The sequence below is a fragment of the Rhinichthys klamathensis genome, unplaced genomic scaffold, assembly GCF_029890125.1.
Source record: "Rhinichthys klamathensis goyatoka isolate OS25496 unplaced genomic scaffold, OSU_Roscu_1.1 h1tg000141l_1, whole genome shotgun sequence".
NCBI classification, from domain to species: Eukaryota; Metazoa; Chordata; class Actinopteri; order Cypriniformes; family Leuciscidae; genus Rhinichthys; species Rhinichthys klamathensis.
The window spans coordinates 101,055-115,387 of NW_026606676.1; the positions used below are offsets into that span (position 1 = coordinate 101,055).

At 46.8% G+C, this 14,333-nt stretch overlaps 26 non-coding genes across 26 annotated transcripts; 15 read left to right on the plus strand and 11 right to left on the minus strand.

The window, feature by feature from the left end:
• Positions 1 to 256: 256 nt before the first annotated feature.
• Positions 257 to 371, plus strand: LOC130090064 (U5 spliceosomal RNA). Its single transcript, XR_008807656.1, has one exon. It is a non-coding gene; the product is annotated as a U5 spliceosomal RNA (small nuclear RNA).
• Positions 372 to 903: 532 nt separating this feature from the next.
• trnad-guc (transfer RNA aspartic acid (anticodon GUC)) lies at positions 904 to 975 on the minus strand. The gene has a single exon. It is a non-coding gene; the product is annotated as a tRNA-Asp (tRNA).
• A 261-nt stretch (positions 976 to 1,236) lies between these two features.
• Positions 1,237 to 1,351, plus strand: LOC130090065 (U5 spliceosomal RNA). Its single transcript, XR_008807657.1, has one exon. It is a non-coding gene; the product is annotated as a U5 spliceosomal RNA (small nuclear RNA).
• Positions 1,352 to 1,874: 523 nt separating this feature from the next.
• trnad-guc (transfer RNA aspartic acid (anticodon GUC)) lies at positions 1,875 to 1,946 on the minus strand. The gene has a single exon. It is a non-coding gene; the product is annotated as a tRNA-Asp (tRNA).
• Positions 1,947 to 2,207: 261 nt separating this feature from the next.
• LOC130090066 (U5 spliceosomal RNA) lies at positions 2,208 to 2,322 on the plus strand. The gene has a single exon (XR_008807658.1). It is a non-coding gene; the product is annotated as a U5 spliceosomal RNA (small nuclear RNA).
• Positions 2,323 to 2,854: 532 nt separating this feature from the next.
• trnad-guc (transfer RNA aspartic acid (anticodon GUC)) lies at positions 2,855 to 2,926 on the minus strand. Its single transcript has one exon. It is a non-coding gene; the product is annotated as a tRNA-Asp (tRNA).
• A 261-nt stretch (positions 2,927 to 3,187) lies between these two features.
• LOC130090067 (U5 spliceosomal RNA) lies at positions 3,188 to 3,302 on the plus strand. Its single transcript, XR_008807659.1, has one exon. It is a non-coding gene; the product is annotated as a U5 spliceosomal RNA (small nuclear RNA).
• A 532-nt stretch (positions 3,303 to 3,834) lies between these two features.
• Positions 3,835 to 3,906, minus strand: trnad-guc (transfer RNA aspartic acid (anticodon GUC)). Its single transcript has one exon. It is a non-coding gene; the product is annotated as a tRNA-Asp (tRNA).
• A 261-nt stretch (positions 3,907 to 4,167) lies between these two features.
• LOC130090068 (U5 spliceosomal RNA) lies at positions 4,168 to 4,282 on the plus strand. Its single transcript, XR_008807660.1, has one exon. It is a non-coding gene; the product is annotated as a U5 spliceosomal RNA (small nuclear RNA).
• Positions 4,283 to 4,805: 523 nt separating this feature from the next.
• On the minus strand, positions 4,806 to 4,877 carry trnad-guc (transfer RNA aspartic acid (anticodon GUC)). Its single transcript has one exon. It is a non-coding gene; the product is annotated as a tRNA-Asp (tRNA).
• A 515-nt stretch (positions 4,878 to 5,392) lies between these two features.
• On the plus strand, positions 5,393 to 5,507 carry LOC130090069 (U5 spliceosomal RNA). The gene has a single exon (XR_008807661.1). It is a non-coding gene; the product is annotated as a U5 spliceosomal RNA (small nuclear RNA).
• An 865-nt stretch (positions 5,508 to 6,372) lies between these two features.
• Positions 6,373 to 6,487, plus strand: LOC130090070 (U5 spliceosomal RNA). Its single transcript, XR_008807662.1, has one exon. It is a non-coding gene; the product is annotated as a U5 spliceosomal RNA (small nuclear RNA).
• A 532-nt stretch (positions 6,488 to 7,019) lies between these two features.
• Positions 7,020 to 7,091, minus strand: trnad-guc (transfer RNA aspartic acid (anticodon GUC)). Its single transcript has one exon. It is a non-coding gene; the product is annotated as a tRNA-Asp (tRNA).
• Positions 7,092 to 7,352: 261 nt separating this feature from the next.
• On the plus strand, positions 7,353 to 7,467 carry LOC130090071 (U5 spliceosomal RNA). Its single transcript, XR_008807663.1, has one exon. It is a non-coding gene; the product is annotated as a U5 spliceosomal RNA (small nuclear RNA).
• A 532-nt stretch (positions 7,468 to 7,999) lies between these two features.
• trnad-guc (transfer RNA aspartic acid (anticodon GUC)) lies at positions 8,000 to 8,071 on the minus strand. Its single transcript has one exon. It is a non-coding gene; the product is annotated as a tRNA-Asp (tRNA).
• Positions 8,072 to 8,332: 261 nt separating this feature from the next.
• LOC130090073 (U5 spliceosomal RNA) lies at positions 8,333 to 8,447 on the plus strand. The gene has a single exon (XR_008807665.1). It is a non-coding gene; the product is annotated as a U5 spliceosomal RNA (small nuclear RNA).
• An 865-nt stretch (positions 8,448 to 9,312) lies between these two features.
• LOC130090033 (U5 spliceosomal RNA) lies at positions 9,313 to 9,427 on the plus strand. The gene has a single exon (XR_008807627.1). It is a non-coding gene; the product is annotated as a U5 spliceosomal RNA (small nuclear RNA).
• Positions 9,428 to 9,959: 532 nt separating this feature from the next.
• On the minus strand, positions 9,960 to 10,031 carry trnad-guc (transfer RNA aspartic acid (anticodon GUC)). The gene has a single exon. It is a non-coding gene; the product is annotated as a tRNA-Asp (tRNA).
• Positions 10,032 to 10,292: 261 nt separating this feature from the next.
• On the plus strand, positions 10,293 to 10,407 carry LOC130090045 (U5 spliceosomal RNA). Its single transcript, XR_008807638.1, has one exon. It is a non-coding gene; the product is annotated as a U5 spliceosomal RNA (small nuclear RNA).
• A 532-nt stretch (positions 10,408 to 10,939) lies between these two features.
• On the minus strand, positions 10,940 to 11,011 carry trnad-guc (transfer RNA aspartic acid (anticodon GUC)). The gene has a single exon. It is a non-coding gene; the product is annotated as a tRNA-Asp (tRNA).
• Positions 11,012 to 11,272: 261 nt separating this feature from the next.
• Positions 11,273 to 11,387, plus strand: LOC130090074 (U5 spliceosomal RNA). The gene has a single exon (XR_008807666.1). It is a non-coding gene; the product is annotated as a U5 spliceosomal RNA (small nuclear RNA).
• A 532-nt stretch (positions 11,388 to 11,919) lies between these two features.
• trnad-guc (transfer RNA aspartic acid (anticodon GUC)) lies at positions 11,920 to 11,991 on the minus strand. Its single transcript has one exon. It is a non-coding gene; the product is annotated as a tRNA-Asp (tRNA).
• A 261-nt stretch (positions 11,992 to 12,252) lies between these two features.
• LOC130090075 (U5 spliceosomal RNA) lies at positions 12,253 to 12,367 on the plus strand. Its single transcript, XR_008807667.1, has one exon. It is a non-coding gene; the product is annotated as a U5 spliceosomal RNA (small nuclear RNA).
• A 532-nt stretch (positions 12,368 to 12,899) lies between these two features.
• Positions 12,900 to 12,971, minus strand: trnad-guc (transfer RNA aspartic acid (anticodon GUC)). Its single transcript has one exon. It is a non-coding gene; the product is annotated as a tRNA-Asp (tRNA).
• Positions 12,972 to 13,232: 261 nt separating this feature from the next.
• LOC130090040 (U5 spliceosomal RNA) lies at positions 13,233 to 13,347 on the plus strand. The gene has a single exon (XR_008807633.1). It is a non-coding gene; the product is annotated as a U5 spliceosomal RNA (small nuclear RNA).
• Positions 13,348 to 14,212: 865 nt separating this feature from the next.
• Positions 14,213 to 14,327, plus strand: LOC130090034 (U5 spliceosomal RNA). The gene has a single exon (XR_008807628.1). It is a non-coding gene; the product is annotated as a U5 spliceosomal RNA (small nuclear RNA).
• The last annotated feature ends 6 nt before the right edge of the window (positions 14,328 to 14,333 follow it).

Genomic DNA, 14,333 nt, shown 5'->3' on the forward strand with positions numbered 1-14,333 from the left:
GGTTACAGCCGTGTCCCTGAGCGGTACGGCACTGTATGCTCAACCGTTGAGAAGTCACTTAATACTGGACATGCGGTCATCTGGTGATGGGGCAGATTCTTATTACATTTGCTCCTTCCTCTAATGGAAATGGCTGTATTATTGTTTTAACAAAAAAGACAAAAATCTGGGTGGGAGGAGCATGCACCAGACATTACCCTTGCTGAGCATGGTGGCATGTGTGTGGTAGCACATTGTCCCAACGTCTCATGGTTACAGCTCGAGTTTCTCTTCATTCACGCATAAATCTTTCGCCTTTTACTAAAGATTTCCGTGGAGGGGAACATTTGCGAGTTTCTGGTATTTTTGGATGCTCTGCTCACAGCAGAGCTGCATGCATTTGTTCAAAAACAGAGGACTTTTTGTGGCTTGCTCTGCAGAACCGCAGCAGGTTGGGCCAGCGTTCGAGAGTGGCCCAACGAATCGGCCGTTTTGTCCATGTCTGGAGCTGGGTGGTCGTCAAACCATCACCACTTTCCCAGTTCACAACTTCAAATCTTGGGTCAGCAGCATGATTGTAAGGTTTACCAATCACAAAAGGGTAGTGGTGGGAGATACAAAGCCTTTCAAAGCTTTCAACTGATTGCTTTGCAAATTGAATAACTGTTTCGACACACTCGGAAGGCCGACCCTGCTGGTCAGACTGAAAATGCAACAGTTGAAATGCCACAAAAACTCAGGCCAAACATGCATAAAACAACCTTTTACAAATCCATTGCAAACGCTTTCTTGAAAGTAAAATCTTTCAAATGGAATTAGCTAACCACCCTCAGGTGAGTCTTGAACGGCAGGTTGGCTTTATCAGCAGTTTCCACGGCAGAGCTTGAGCTCATACAAGGTGTCTGGCCGTGATAAAGAAGAAGCCTCCCCGTCGGGGAATCGAACCCCGGTCTTCCGCGTGACAGGCGGAGATACTGTCCACTATACTAACGAGGACTGGTGGTTACAGCCGTGTCCCTGAGCGGTACGGCACTGTATGCTCAACCGTTGAGAAGTCACTTAATACTGGACATGCGGTCATCTGGTGATGGGGCAGATTCTTATTACATTTGCTCCTTCCTCTAATGGAAATGGCTGTATTATTGTTTTAACAAAAAAGACAAAAATCTGGGTGGGAGGAGCATGCACCAGACATTACCCTTGCTGAGCATGGTGGCATGTGTGTGGTAGCACATTGTCCCAACGTCTCATGGTTACAGCTCGAGTTTCTCTTCATTCACGCATAAATCTTTCGCCTTTTACTAAAGATTTCCGTGGAGGGGAACATTTGCGAGTTTCTGGTATTTTTGGATGCTCTGCTCACAGCAGAGCTGCATGCATTTGTTCAAAAACAGAGGACTTTTTGTGGCTTGCTCTGCAGAACCGCAGCAGGTTGGGCCAGCGTTCGAGAGTGGCCCAACGAATCGGCCGTTTTGTCCATGTCTGGAGCTGGGTGGTCGTCAAACCATCACCACTTTCCCAGTTCACAACTTCAAATCTTGGGTCAGCAGCATGATTGTAAGGTTTACCAATCACAAAAGGGTAGTGGTGGGAGATACAAAGCCTTTCAACTGATTGCTTTGCAAATTGAATAACTGTTTCGACACACTCGGAAGGCCACCCCTGCTGGTCAGACTGAAAATGCAACAGTTGAAATGCCACAAAAACTCAGGCCAAACATGCATAAAACAACCTTTTACAAATCCATTGCAAACGCTTTCTTGAAAGTAAAATCTTTCAAATGGAATTAGCTAACCACCCTCAGGTGAGTCTTGAACGGCAGGTTGGCTTTATCAGCAGTTTCCACGGCAGAGCTTGAGCTCATACAAGGTGTCTGGCCGTGATAAAGAAGAAGCCTCCCCGTCGGGGAATCGAACCCCGGTCTTCCGCGTGACAGGCGGAGATACTGTCCACTATACTAACGAGGACTGGTGGTTACAGCCGTGTCCCTGAGCGGTACGGCACTGTATGCTCAACCGTTGAGAAGTCACTTAATACTGGACATGCGGTCATCTGGTGATGGGGCAGATTCTTATTACATTTGCTCCTTCCTCTAATGGAAATGGCTGTATTATTGTTTTAACAAAAAAGACAAAAATCTGGGTGGGAGGAGCATGCACCAGACATTACCCTTGCTGAGCATGGTGGCATGTGTGTGCTAGCACATTGTCCCAACGTCTCATGGTTACAGCTCGAGTTTCTCTTCATTCACGCATAAATCTTTCGCCTTTTACTAAAGATTTCCGTGGAGGGGAACATTTGCGAGTTTCTGGTATTTTTGGATGCTCTGCTCACAGCAGAGCTGCATGCATTTGTTCAAAAACAGAGGACTTTTTGTGGCTTGCTCTGCAGAACCGCAGCAGGTTGGGCCAGCGTTCGAGAGTGGCCCAACGAATCGGCCGTTTTGTCCATGTCTGGAGCTGGGTGGTCGTCAAACCATCACCACTTTCCCAGTTCACAACTTCAAATCTTGGGTCAGCAGCATGATTGTAAGGTTTACCAATCACAAAAGGGTAGTGGTGGGAGATACAAAGCCTTTCAAAGCTTTCAACTGATTGCTTTGCAAATTGAATAACTGTTTCGACACACTCGGAAGGCCACCCCTGCTGGTCAGACTGAAAATGCAACAGTTGAAATGCCACAAAAACTCAGGCCAAACATGCATAAAACAACCTTTTACAAATCCATTGCAAACGCTTTCTTGAAAGTAAAATCTTTCAAATGGAATTAGCTAACCACCCTCAGGTGAGTCTTGAACGGCAGGTTGGCTTTATCAGCAGTTTCCACGGCAGAGCTTGAGCTCATACAAGGTGTCTGGCCGTGATAAAGAAGAAGCCTCCCCGTCGGGGAATCGAACCCCGGTCTTCCGCGTGACAGGCGGAGATACTGTCCACTATACTAACGAGGACTGGTGGTTACAGCCGTGTCCCTGAGCGGTACGGCACTGTATGCTCAACCGTTGAGAAGTCACTTAATACTGGACATGCGGTCATCTGGTGATGGGGCAGATTCTTATTACATTTGCTCCTTCCTCTAATGGAAATGGCTGTATTATTGTTTTAACAAAAAAGACAAAAATCTGGGTGGGAGGAGCATGCACCAGACATTACCCTTGCTGAGCATGGTGGCATGTGTGTGGTAGCACATTGTCCCAACGTCTCATGGTTACAGCTCGAGTTTCTCTTCATTCACGCATAAATCTTTCGCCTTTTACTAAAGATTTCCGTGGAGGGGAACATTTGCGAGTTTCTGGTATTTTTGGATGCTCTGCTCACAGCAGAGCTGCATGCATTTGTTCAAAAACAGAGGACTTTTTGTGGCTTGCTCTGCAGAACCGCAGCAGGTTGGGCCAGCGTTCGAGAGTGGCCCAACGAATCGGCCGTTTTGTCCATGTCTGGAGCTGGGTGGTCGTCAAACCATCACCACTTTCCCAGTTCACAACTTCAAATCTTGGGTCAGCAGCATGATTGTAAGGTTTACCAATCACAAAAGGGTAGTGGTGGGAGATACAAAGCCTTTCAAAGCTTTCAACTGATTGCTTTGCAAATTGATTAACTGTTTCGACGCATTCGGAAGGCCACCCCTGCTGGTCAGACTGAAAATGCAACAGTTGAAATTCCACAAAAACTCAGGCCAAACATGCATAAAACAACCTTTTACAAATCCATTGCAAACGCTTTCTTGAAAGTAAAATCTTTCAAATGGAATTAGCTAACCACCCTCAGGTGAGTCTTGAACGGCAGGTTGGCTTTATCAGCAGTTTCCACGGCAGAGCTTGAGCTCATACAAGGTGTCTGGCCGTGATAAAGAAGAAGCCTCCCCGTCGGGGAATCGAACCCCGGTCTTCCGCGTGACAGGCGGAGATACTGTCCACTATACTAACGAGGACTGGTGGTTACAGCCGTGTCCCTGAGCGGTACGGCACTGTATGCTCAACCGTTGAGAAGTCACTTAATACTGGACATGCGGTCATCTGGTGATGGGGCAGATTCTTATTACATTTGCTCCTTCCTCTAATGGAAATGGCTGTATTATTGTTTTAACAAAAAAGACAAAAATCTGGGTGGGAGGAGCATGCACCAGACATTACCCTTGCTGAGCATGGTGGCATGTGTGTGGTAGCACATTGTCCCAACGTCTCATGGTTACAGCTCGAGTTTCTCTTCATTCACGCATAAATCTTTCGCCTTTTACTAAAGATTTCCGTGGAGGGGAACATTTGCGAGTTTCTGGTATTTTTGGATGCTCTGCTCACAGCAGAGCTGCATGCATTTGTTCAAAAACAGAGGACTTTTTGTGGCTTGCTCTGCAGAACCGCAGCAGGTTGGGCCAGCGTTCGAGAGTGGCCCAACGAATCGGCCGTTTTGTCCATGTCTGGAGCTGGGTGGTCGTCAAACCATCACCACTTTCCCAGTTCACAACTTCAAATCTTGGGTCAGCAGCATGATTGTAAGGTTTACCAATCACAAAAGGGTAGTGGTGGGAGATACAAAGCCTTTCAACTGATTGCTTTGCAAATTGAATAACTGTTTCGACACACTCGGAAGGCCACCCCTGCTGGTCAGACTGAAAATGCAACAGTTGAAATGCCACAAAAACTCAGGCCAAACATGCATAAAACAACCTTTTACAAATCCATTGCAAACGCTTTCTTGAAAGTAAAATCTTTCAAATGGAATTAGCTAACCACCCTCAGGTGAGTCTTGAACGGCAGGTTGGCTTTATCAGCAGTTTCCACGGCAGAGCTTGAGCTCATACAAGGTGTCTGGCCGTGATAAAGAAGAAGCCTCCCCGTCGGGGAATCGAACCCCGGTCTTCCGCGTGACAGGCGGAGATACTGTCCACTATACTAACGAGGACTGGTGGTTACAGCCGTGTCCCTGAGCGGTACGGCACTGTATGCTCAACCGTTGAGAAGTCACTTAATACTGGACATGCGGTCATCTGGTGATGGGGCAGATTCTTATTACATTTGCTCCTTCCTCTAATGCAGTGTTTCTCAACCTCTCCTGCAGGGACCCCCTGACAGGCCATGTTTTTGTTTTAACTCTGAAATGGCACACCTGATTCAAGTAATTAAAGGCTTAATGAGTAATTAGAGTAGGAATAGTTCAATTAATCAATTAGTCAACTACTCATTAAGCCTTTAATGACTTGAATCAGGTGTGCCATTTCAGGGTTAAAACAGAAACATGGCCTGTCAGGGGGTCCCTGCAGGAGAGGTTGAGAAACACTGCTCTAATGGAAATGGCTGTATTATTGTTTTAACAAAAAAGACAAAAATCTGGGTGGGAGGAGCATGCACCAGACATTACCCTTGCTGAGCATGGTGGCATGTGTGTGCTAGCACATTGTCCCAACGTCTCATGGTTACAGCTCGAGTTTCTCTTCATTCACGCATAAATCTTTCGCCTTTTACTAAAGATTTCCGTGGAGGGGAACATTTGCGAGTTTCTGGTATTTTTGGATGCTCTGCTCACAGCAGAGCTGCATGCATTTGTTCAAAAACAGAGGACTTTTTGTGGCTTGCTCTGCAGAACCGCAGCAGGTTGGGCCAGCGTTCGAGAGTGGCCCAACGAATCGGCCGTTTTGTCCATGTCTGGAGCTGGGTGGTCGTCAAACCATCACCACTTTCCCAGTTCACAACTTCAAATCTTGGGTCAGCAGCATGATTGTAAGGTTTACCAATCACAAAAGGGTAGTGGTGGGAGATACAAAGCCTTTCAAAGCTTTCAACTGATTGCTTTGCAAATTGAATAACTGTTTCGACACACTCGGAAGGCCACCCCTGCTGGTCAGACTGAAAATGCAACAGTTGAAATGCCACAAAAACTCAGGCCAAACATGCATAAAACAACCTTTTACAAATCCATTGCAAACGCTTTCTTGAAAGTAAAATCTTTCAAATGGAATTAGCTAACCACCCTCAGGTGAGTCTTGAACGGCAGGTTGGCTTTATCAGCAGTTTCCACGGCAGAGCTTGAGCTCATACAAGGTGTCTGGCCGTGATAAAGAAGAAGCCTCCCCGTCAGGGAATCGAACCCCGGTCTTCCGCGTGACAGGCGGAGATACTGTCCACTATACTAACGAGGACTGGTGGTTACAGCCGTGTCCCTGAGCGGTACGGCACTGTATGCTCAACCGTTGAGAAGTCACTTAATACTGGACATGCGGTCATCTGGTGATGGGGCAGATTCTTATTACATTTGCTCCTTCCTCTAATGGAAATGGCTGTATTATTGTTTTAACAAAAAAGACAAAAATCTGGGTGGGAGGAGCATGCACCAGACATTACCCTTGCTGAGCATGGTGGCATGTGTGTGGTAGCACATTGTCCCAACGTCTCATGGTTACAGCTCGAGTTTCTCTTCATTCACGCATAAATCTTTCGCCTTTTACTAAAGATTTCCGTGGAGGGGAACATTTGCGAGTTTCTGGTATTTTTGGATGCTCTGCTCACAGCAGAGCTGCATGCATTTGTTCAAAAACAGAGGACTTTTTGTGGCTTGCTCTGCAGAACCGCAGCAGGTTGGGCCAGCGTTCGAGAGTGGCCCAACGAATCGGCCGTTTTGTCCATGTCTGGAGCTGGGTGGTCGTCAAACCATCACCACTTTCCCAGTTCACAACTTCAAATCTTGGGTCAGCAGCATGATTGTAAGGTTTACCAATCACAAAAGGGTAGTGGTGGGAGATACAAAGCCTTTCAAAGCTTTCAACTGATTGCTTTGCAAATTGAATAACTGTTTCGACACACTCGGAAGGCCGACCCTGCTGGTCAGACTGAAAATGCAACAGTTGAAATGCCACAAAAACTCAGGCCAAACATGCATAAAACAACCTTTTACAAATCCATTGCAAACGCTTTCTTGAAAGTAAAATCTTTCAAATGGAATTAGCTAACCACCCTCAGGTGAGTCTTGAACGGCAGGTTGGCTTTATCAGCAGTTTCCACGGCAGAGCTTGAGCTCATACAAGGTGTCTGGCCGTGATAAAGAAGAAGCCTCCCCGTCGGGGAATCGAACCCCGGTCTTCCGCGTGACAGGCGGAGATACTGTCCACTATACTAACGAGGACTGGTGGTTACAGCCGTGTCCCTGAGCGGTACGGCACTGTATGCTCAACCGTTGAGAAGTCACTTAATACTGGACATGCGGTCATCTGGTGATGGGGCAGATTCTTATTACATTTGCTCCTTCCTCTAATGGAAATGGCTGTATTATTGTTTTAACAAAAAAGACAAAAATCTGGGTGGGAGGAGCATGCACCAGACATTACCCTTGCTGAGCATGGTGGCATGTGTGTGCTAGCACATTGTCCCAACGTCTCATGGTTACAGCTCGAGTTTCTCTTCATTCACGCATAAATCTTTCGCCTTTTACTAAAGATTTCCGTGGAGGGGAACATTTGCGAGTTTCTGGTATTTTTGGATGCTCTGCTCACAGCAGAGCTGCATGCATTTGTTCAAAAACAGAGGACTTTTTGTGGCTTGCTCTGCAGAACCGCAGCAGGTTGGGCCAGCGTTCGAGAGTGGCCCAACGAATCGGCCGTTTTGTCCATGTCTGGAGCTGGGTGGTCGTCAAACCATCACCACTTTCCCAGTTCACAACTTCAAATCTTGGGTCAGCAGCATGATTGTAAGGTTTACCAATCACAAAAGGGTAGTGGTGGGAGATACAAAGCCTTTCAAAGCTTTCAACTGATTGCTTTGCAAATTGAATAACTGTTTCGACACACTCGGAAGGCCACCCCTGCTGGTCAGACTGAAAATGCAACAGTTGAAATGCCACAAAAACTCAGGCCAAACATGCATAAAACAACCTTTTACAAATCCATTGCAAACGCTTTCTTGAAAGTAAAATCTTTCAAATGGAATTAGCTAACCACCCTCAGGTGAGTCTTGAACGGCAGGTTGGCTTTATCAGCAGTTTCCACGGCAGAGCTTGAGCTCATACAAGGTGTCTGGCCGTGATAAAGAAGAAGCCTCCCCGTCGGGGAATCGAACCCCGGTCTTCCGCGTGACAGGCGGAGATACTGTCCACTATACTAACGAGGACTGGTGGTTACAGCCGTGTCCCTGAGCGGTACGGCACTGTATGCTCAACCGTTGAGAAGTCACTTAATACTGGACATGCGGTCATCTGGTGATGGGGCAGATTCTTATTACATTTGCTCCTTCCTCTAATGGAAATGGCTGTATTATTGTTTTAACAAAAAAGACAAAAATCTGGGTGGGAGGAGCATGCACCAGACATTACCCTTGCTGAGCATGGTGGCATGTGTGTGGTAGCACATTGTCCCAACGTCTCATGGTTACAGCTCGAGTTTCTCTTCATTCACGCATAAATCTTTCGCCTTTTACTAAAGATTTCCGTGGAGGGGAACATTTGCGAGTTTCTGGTATTTTTGGATGCTCTGCTCACAGCAGAGCTGCATGCATTTGTTCAAAAACAGAGGACTTTTTGTGGCTTGCTCTGCGGAACCGCAGCAGGTTGGGCCAGCGTTCGAGAGTGGCCCAACGAATCGGCCGTTTTGTCCATGTCTGGAGCTGGGTGGTCGTCAAACCATCACCACTTTCCCAGTTCACAACTTCAAATCTTGGGTCAGCAGCATGATTGTAAGGTTTACCAATCACAAAAGGGTAGTGGTGGGAGATACAAAGCCTTTCAAAGCTTTCAACTGATTGCTTTGCAAATTGAATAACTGTTTCGACACACTCGGAAGGCCACCCCTGCTGGTCAGACTGAAAATGCAACAGTTGAAATGCCACAAAAACTCAGGCCAAACATGCATAAAACAACCTTTTACAAATCCATTGCAAACGCTTTCTTGAAAGTAAAATCTTTCAAATGGAATTAGCTAACCACCCTCAGGTGAGTCTTGAACGGCAGGTTGGCTTTATCAGCAGTTTCCACGGCAGAGCTTGAGCTCATACAAGGTGTCTGGCCGTGATAAAGAAGAAGCCTCCCCGACGGGGAATCGAACCCCGGTCTTCCGCGTGACAGGCGGAGATACTGTCCACTATACTAACGAGGACTGGTGGTTACAGCCGTGTCCCTGAGCGGTACGGCACTGTATGCTCAACCGTTGAGAAGTCACTTAATACTGGACATGCGGTCATCTGGTGATGGGGCAGATTCTTATTACATTTGCTCCTTCCTCTAATGGAAATGGCTGTATTATTGTTTTAACAAAAAAGACAAAAATCTGGGTGGGAGGAGCATGCACCAGACATTACCCTTGCTGAGCATGGTGGCATGTGTGTGGTAGCACATTGTCCCAACGTCTCATGGTTACAGCTCGAGTTTCTCTTCATTCACGCATAAATCTTTCGCCTTTTACAAAAGATTTCCGTGGAGGGGAACATTTGCGAGTTTCTGGTATTTTTGGATGCTCTGCTCACAGCAGAGCTGCATGCATTTGTTCAAAAACAGAGGACTTTTTGTGGCTTGCTCTGCAGAACCGCAGCAGGTTGGGCCAGCCTTCGAGAGTGGCCCGACGAATCGGCCGTTTTGTCCATGTCTGGAGCTGGGTGGTCGTCAAACCATCACCACTTTCCCAGTTCACAACTTCAAATCTTGGGTCAGCAGCATGATTGTAAGGTTTACCAATCACAAAAGGGTAGTGGTGGGAGATACAAAGCCTTTCAAAGCTTTCAACTGATTGCTTTGAAAATTGAATAACTGTTTCGACACACTCGGAAGGCCACCCCTGCTGGTCAGACTGAAAATGCAACAGTTGAAATGCCACAAAAACTCAGGCCAAACATGCATAAAACAACCTTTTACAAATCCATTGCAAATGCTTTCTTGAAAGTAAAATCTTTCAAATGGAATTAGCTAACCACCCTCAGGTGAGTCTTGAACGGCAGGTTGGCTTTATCAGCAGTTTCCACGGCAGAGCTTGAGCTCATACAAGGTGTCTGGCCGTGATAAAGAAGAAGCCTCCCCGTCGGGGAATCGAACCCCGGTCTTCCGCGTGACAGGCGGAGATACTGTCCACTATACTAACGAGGACTGGTGGTTACAGACGTGTCCCTGAGCGGTACGGCACTGTATGCTCAACCGTTGAGAAGTCACTTAATACTGGACATGCGGTCATCTGGTGATGGGGCAGATTCTTATTACATTTGCTCCTTCCTCTAATGGAAATGGCTGTATTATTGTTTTAACAAAAAAGACAAAAATCTGGGTGGGAGGAGCATGCACCAGACATTACCCTTGCTGAGCATGGTGGCATGTGTGTGGTAGCACATTGTCCCAACGTCTCATGGTTACAGCTCGAGTTTCTCTTCATTCACGCATAAATCTTTCGCCTTTTACTAAAGATTTCCGTGGAGGGGAACATTTGCGAGTTTCTGGTATTTTCGGGTGCTCTGCTCACAGCAGAGCTTCATGCATTTGTTCAAAAACAGAGGACTTTTTGTGGCTTGCTCTGCAGAACCGCAGCAGGTTGGGCCAGCGTTCGAGAGTGGCCCGACGAATCGGCCGTTTTGTCCATGTCTGGAGCTGGGTGGTCGTCAAACCATCACCACTTTCCCAGTTCACAACTTCAAATCTTGGGTCAGCAGCATGATTGTAAGGTTTACCAATCACAAAAGGGTAGTGGTGGGAGATACAAAGCCTTTCAAAGCTTTCAACTGATTGCTTTGCAAATTGAATAACTGTTTCGACACACTCGGAAGGCCACCCCTGCTGGTCAGACTGAAAATGCAACAGTTGAAATGCCACAAAAACTCAGGCCAAACATGCATAAAACAACCTTTTACAAATCCATTGCAAACGCTTTCTTGAAAGTAAAATCTTTCAAATGGAATTAGCTAACCACCCTCAGGTGAGTCTTGAACGGCAGGTTGGCTTTATCAGCAGTTTCCACGGCAGAGCTTGAGCTCATACAAGGTGTCTGGCCGTGATAAAGAAGAAGCCTCCCCGTCGGGGAATCGAACCCCGGTCTTCCGCGTGACAGGCGGAGATACTGTCCACTATACTAACGAGGACTGGTGGTTACAGCCGTGTCCCTGAGCGGTACGGCACTGTATGCTCAACCGTTGAGAAGTCACTTAATACTGGACATGCGGTCATCTGGTGATGGGGCAGATTCTTATTACATTTGCTCCTTCCTCTAATGGAAATGGCTGTATTATTGTTTTAACAAAAAAGACAAAAATCTGGGTGGGAGGAGCATGCACCAGACATTACCCTTGCTGAGCATGGTGGCATGTGTGTGGTAGCACATTGTCCCAACGTCTCATGGTTACAGCTCGAGTTTCTCTTCATTCACGCATAAATCTTTCGCCTTTTACTAAAGATTTCCGTGGAGGGGAACATTTGCGAGTTTCTGGTATTTTTGGATGCTCTGCTCACAGCAGAGCTGCATGCATTTGTTCAAAAACAGAGGACTTTTTGTGGCTTGCTCTGCAGAACCGCAGCAGGTTGGGCCAGCGTTCGAGAGTGGCCCAACGAATCGGCCGTTTTGTCCATGTCTGGAGCTGGGTGGTCGTCAAACCATCACCACTTTCCCAGTTCACAACTTCAAATCTTGGGTCAGCAGCATGATTGTAAGGTTTACCAATCACAAAAGGGTAGTGGTGGGAGATACAAAGCCTTTCAAAGCTTTCAACTGATTGCTTTGCAAATTGAATAACTGTTTCGACACACTCGGAAGGCCGACCCTGCTGGTCAGACTGAAAATGCAACAGTTGAAATGCCACAAAAACTCAGGCCAAACATGCATAAAACAACCTTTTACAAATCCATTGCAAACGCTTTCTTGAAAGTAAAATCTTTCAAATGGAATTAGCTAACCACCCTCAGGTGAGTCTTGAACGGCAGGTTGGCTTTATCAGCAGTTTCCACGGCAGAGCTTGAGCTCATACAAGGTGTCTGGCCGTGATAAAGAAGAAGCCTCCCCGTCGGGGAATCGAACCCCGGTCTTCCGCGTGACAGGCGGAGATACTGTCCACTATACTAACGAGGACTGGTGGTTACAGCCGTGTCCCTGAGCGGTACGGCACTGTATGCTCAACCGTTGAGAAGTCACTTAATACTGGACATGCGGTCATCTGGTGATGGGGCAGATTCTTATTACATTTGCTCCTTCCTCTAATGGAAATGGCTGTATTATTGTTTTAACAAAAAAGACAAAAATCTGGGTGGGAGGAGCATGCACCAGACATTACCCTTGCTGAGCATGGTGGCATGTGTGTGGTAGCACATTGTCCCAACGTCTCATGGTTACAGCTCGAGTTTCTCTTCATTCACGCATAAATCTTTCGCCTTTTACTAAAGATTTCCGTGGAGGGGAACATTTGCGAGTTTCTGGTATTTTTGGATGCTCTGCTCACAGCAGAGCTGCATGCATTTGTTCAAAAACAGAGGACTTTTTGTGGCTTGCTCTGCAGAACCGCAGCAGGTTGGGCCAGCGTTCGAGAGTGGCCCAACGAATCGGCCGTTTTGTCCATGTCTGGAGCTGGGTGGTCGTCAAACCATCACCACTTTCCCAGTTCACAACTTCAAATCTTGGGTCAGCAGCATGATTGTAAGGTTTACCAATCACAAAAGGGTAGTGGTGGGAGATACAAAGCCTTTCAAAGCTTTCAACTGATTGCTTTGCAAATTGAATAACTGTTTCGACACACTCGGAAGGCCACCCCTGCTGGTCAGACTGAAAATGCAACAGTTGAAATGCCACAAAAACTCAGGCCAAACATGCATAAAACAACCTTTTACAAATCCATTGCAAACGCTTTCTTGAAAGTAAAATCTTTCAAATGGAATTAGCTAACCACCCTCAGGTGAGTCTTGAACGGCAGGTTGGCTTTATCAGCAGTTTCCACGGCAGAGCTTGAGCTCATACAAGGTGTCTGGCCGTGATAAAGAAGAAGCCTCCCCGTCGGGGAATCGAACCCCGGTCTTCCGCGTGACAGGCGGAGATACTGTCCACTATACTAACGAGGACTGGTGGTTACAGCCGTGTCCCTGAGCGGTACGGCACTGTATGCTCAACCGTTGAGAAGTCACTTAATACTGGACATGCGGTCATCTGGTGATGGGGCAGATTCTTATTACATTTGCTCCTTCCTCTAATGGAAATGGCTGTATTATTGTTTTAACAAAAAAGACAAAAATCTGGGTGGGAGGAGCATGCACCAGACATTACCCTTGCTGAGCATGGTGGCATGTGTGTGGTAGCACATTGTCCCAACGTCTCATGGTTACAGCTCGAGATTCTCTTCATTCACGCATAAATCTTTCGCCTTTTACTAAAGATTTCCGTGGAGGGGAACATTTGCGAGTTTCTGGTATTTTTGGATGCTCTGCTCACAGCAGAGCTGCATGCATTTGTTCAAAAACAGAGGACTTTTTGTGGCTTGCTCTGCGGAACCGCAGCAGGTTGGGCCAGCGTTCGAGAGTGGCCCAACGAATCGGCCGTTTTGTCCATGTCTGGAGCTGGGTGGTCGTCAAACCATCACCACTTTCCCAGTTCACAACTTCAAATCTTGGGTCAGCAGCATGATTGTAAGGTTTACCAATCACAAAAGGGTAGTGGTGGGAGATACAAAGCCTTTCAAAGCTTTCAACTGATTGCTTTGCAAATTGAATAACTGTTTCGACACACTCGGAAGGCCACCCCTGCTGGTCAGACTGAAAATGCAACAGTTGAAATGCCACAAAAACTCAGGCCAAACATGCATAAAACAACCTTTTACAAATCCATTGCAAACGCTTTCTTGAAAGTAAAATCTTTCAAATGGAATTAGCTAACCACCCTCAGGTGAGTCTTGAACGGCAGGTTGGCTTTATCAGCAGTTTCCACGGCAGAGCTTGAGCTCATACAAGGTGTCTGGCCGTGATAAAGAAGAAGCCTCCCCGACGGGGAATCGAACCCCGGTCTTCCGCGTGACAGGCGGAGATACTGTCCACTATACTAACGAGGACTGGTGGTTACAGCCGTGTCCCTGAGCGGTACGGCACTGTATGCTCAACCGTTGAGAAGTCACTTAATACTGGACATGCGGTCATCTGGTGATGGGGCAGATTCTTATTACATTTGCTCCTTCCTCTAATGGAAATGGCTGTATTATTGTTTTAACAAAAAAGACAAAAATCTGGGTGGGAGGAGCATGCACCAGACATTACCCTTGCTGAGCATGGTGGCATGTGTGTGGTAGCACATTGTCCCAACGTCTCATGGTTACAGCTCGAGTTTCTCTTCATTCACGCATAAATCTTTCGCCTTTTACAAAAGATTTCCGTGGAGGGGAACATTTGCGAGTTTCTGGTATTTTTGGATGCTCTGCTCACAGCAGAGCTGCATGC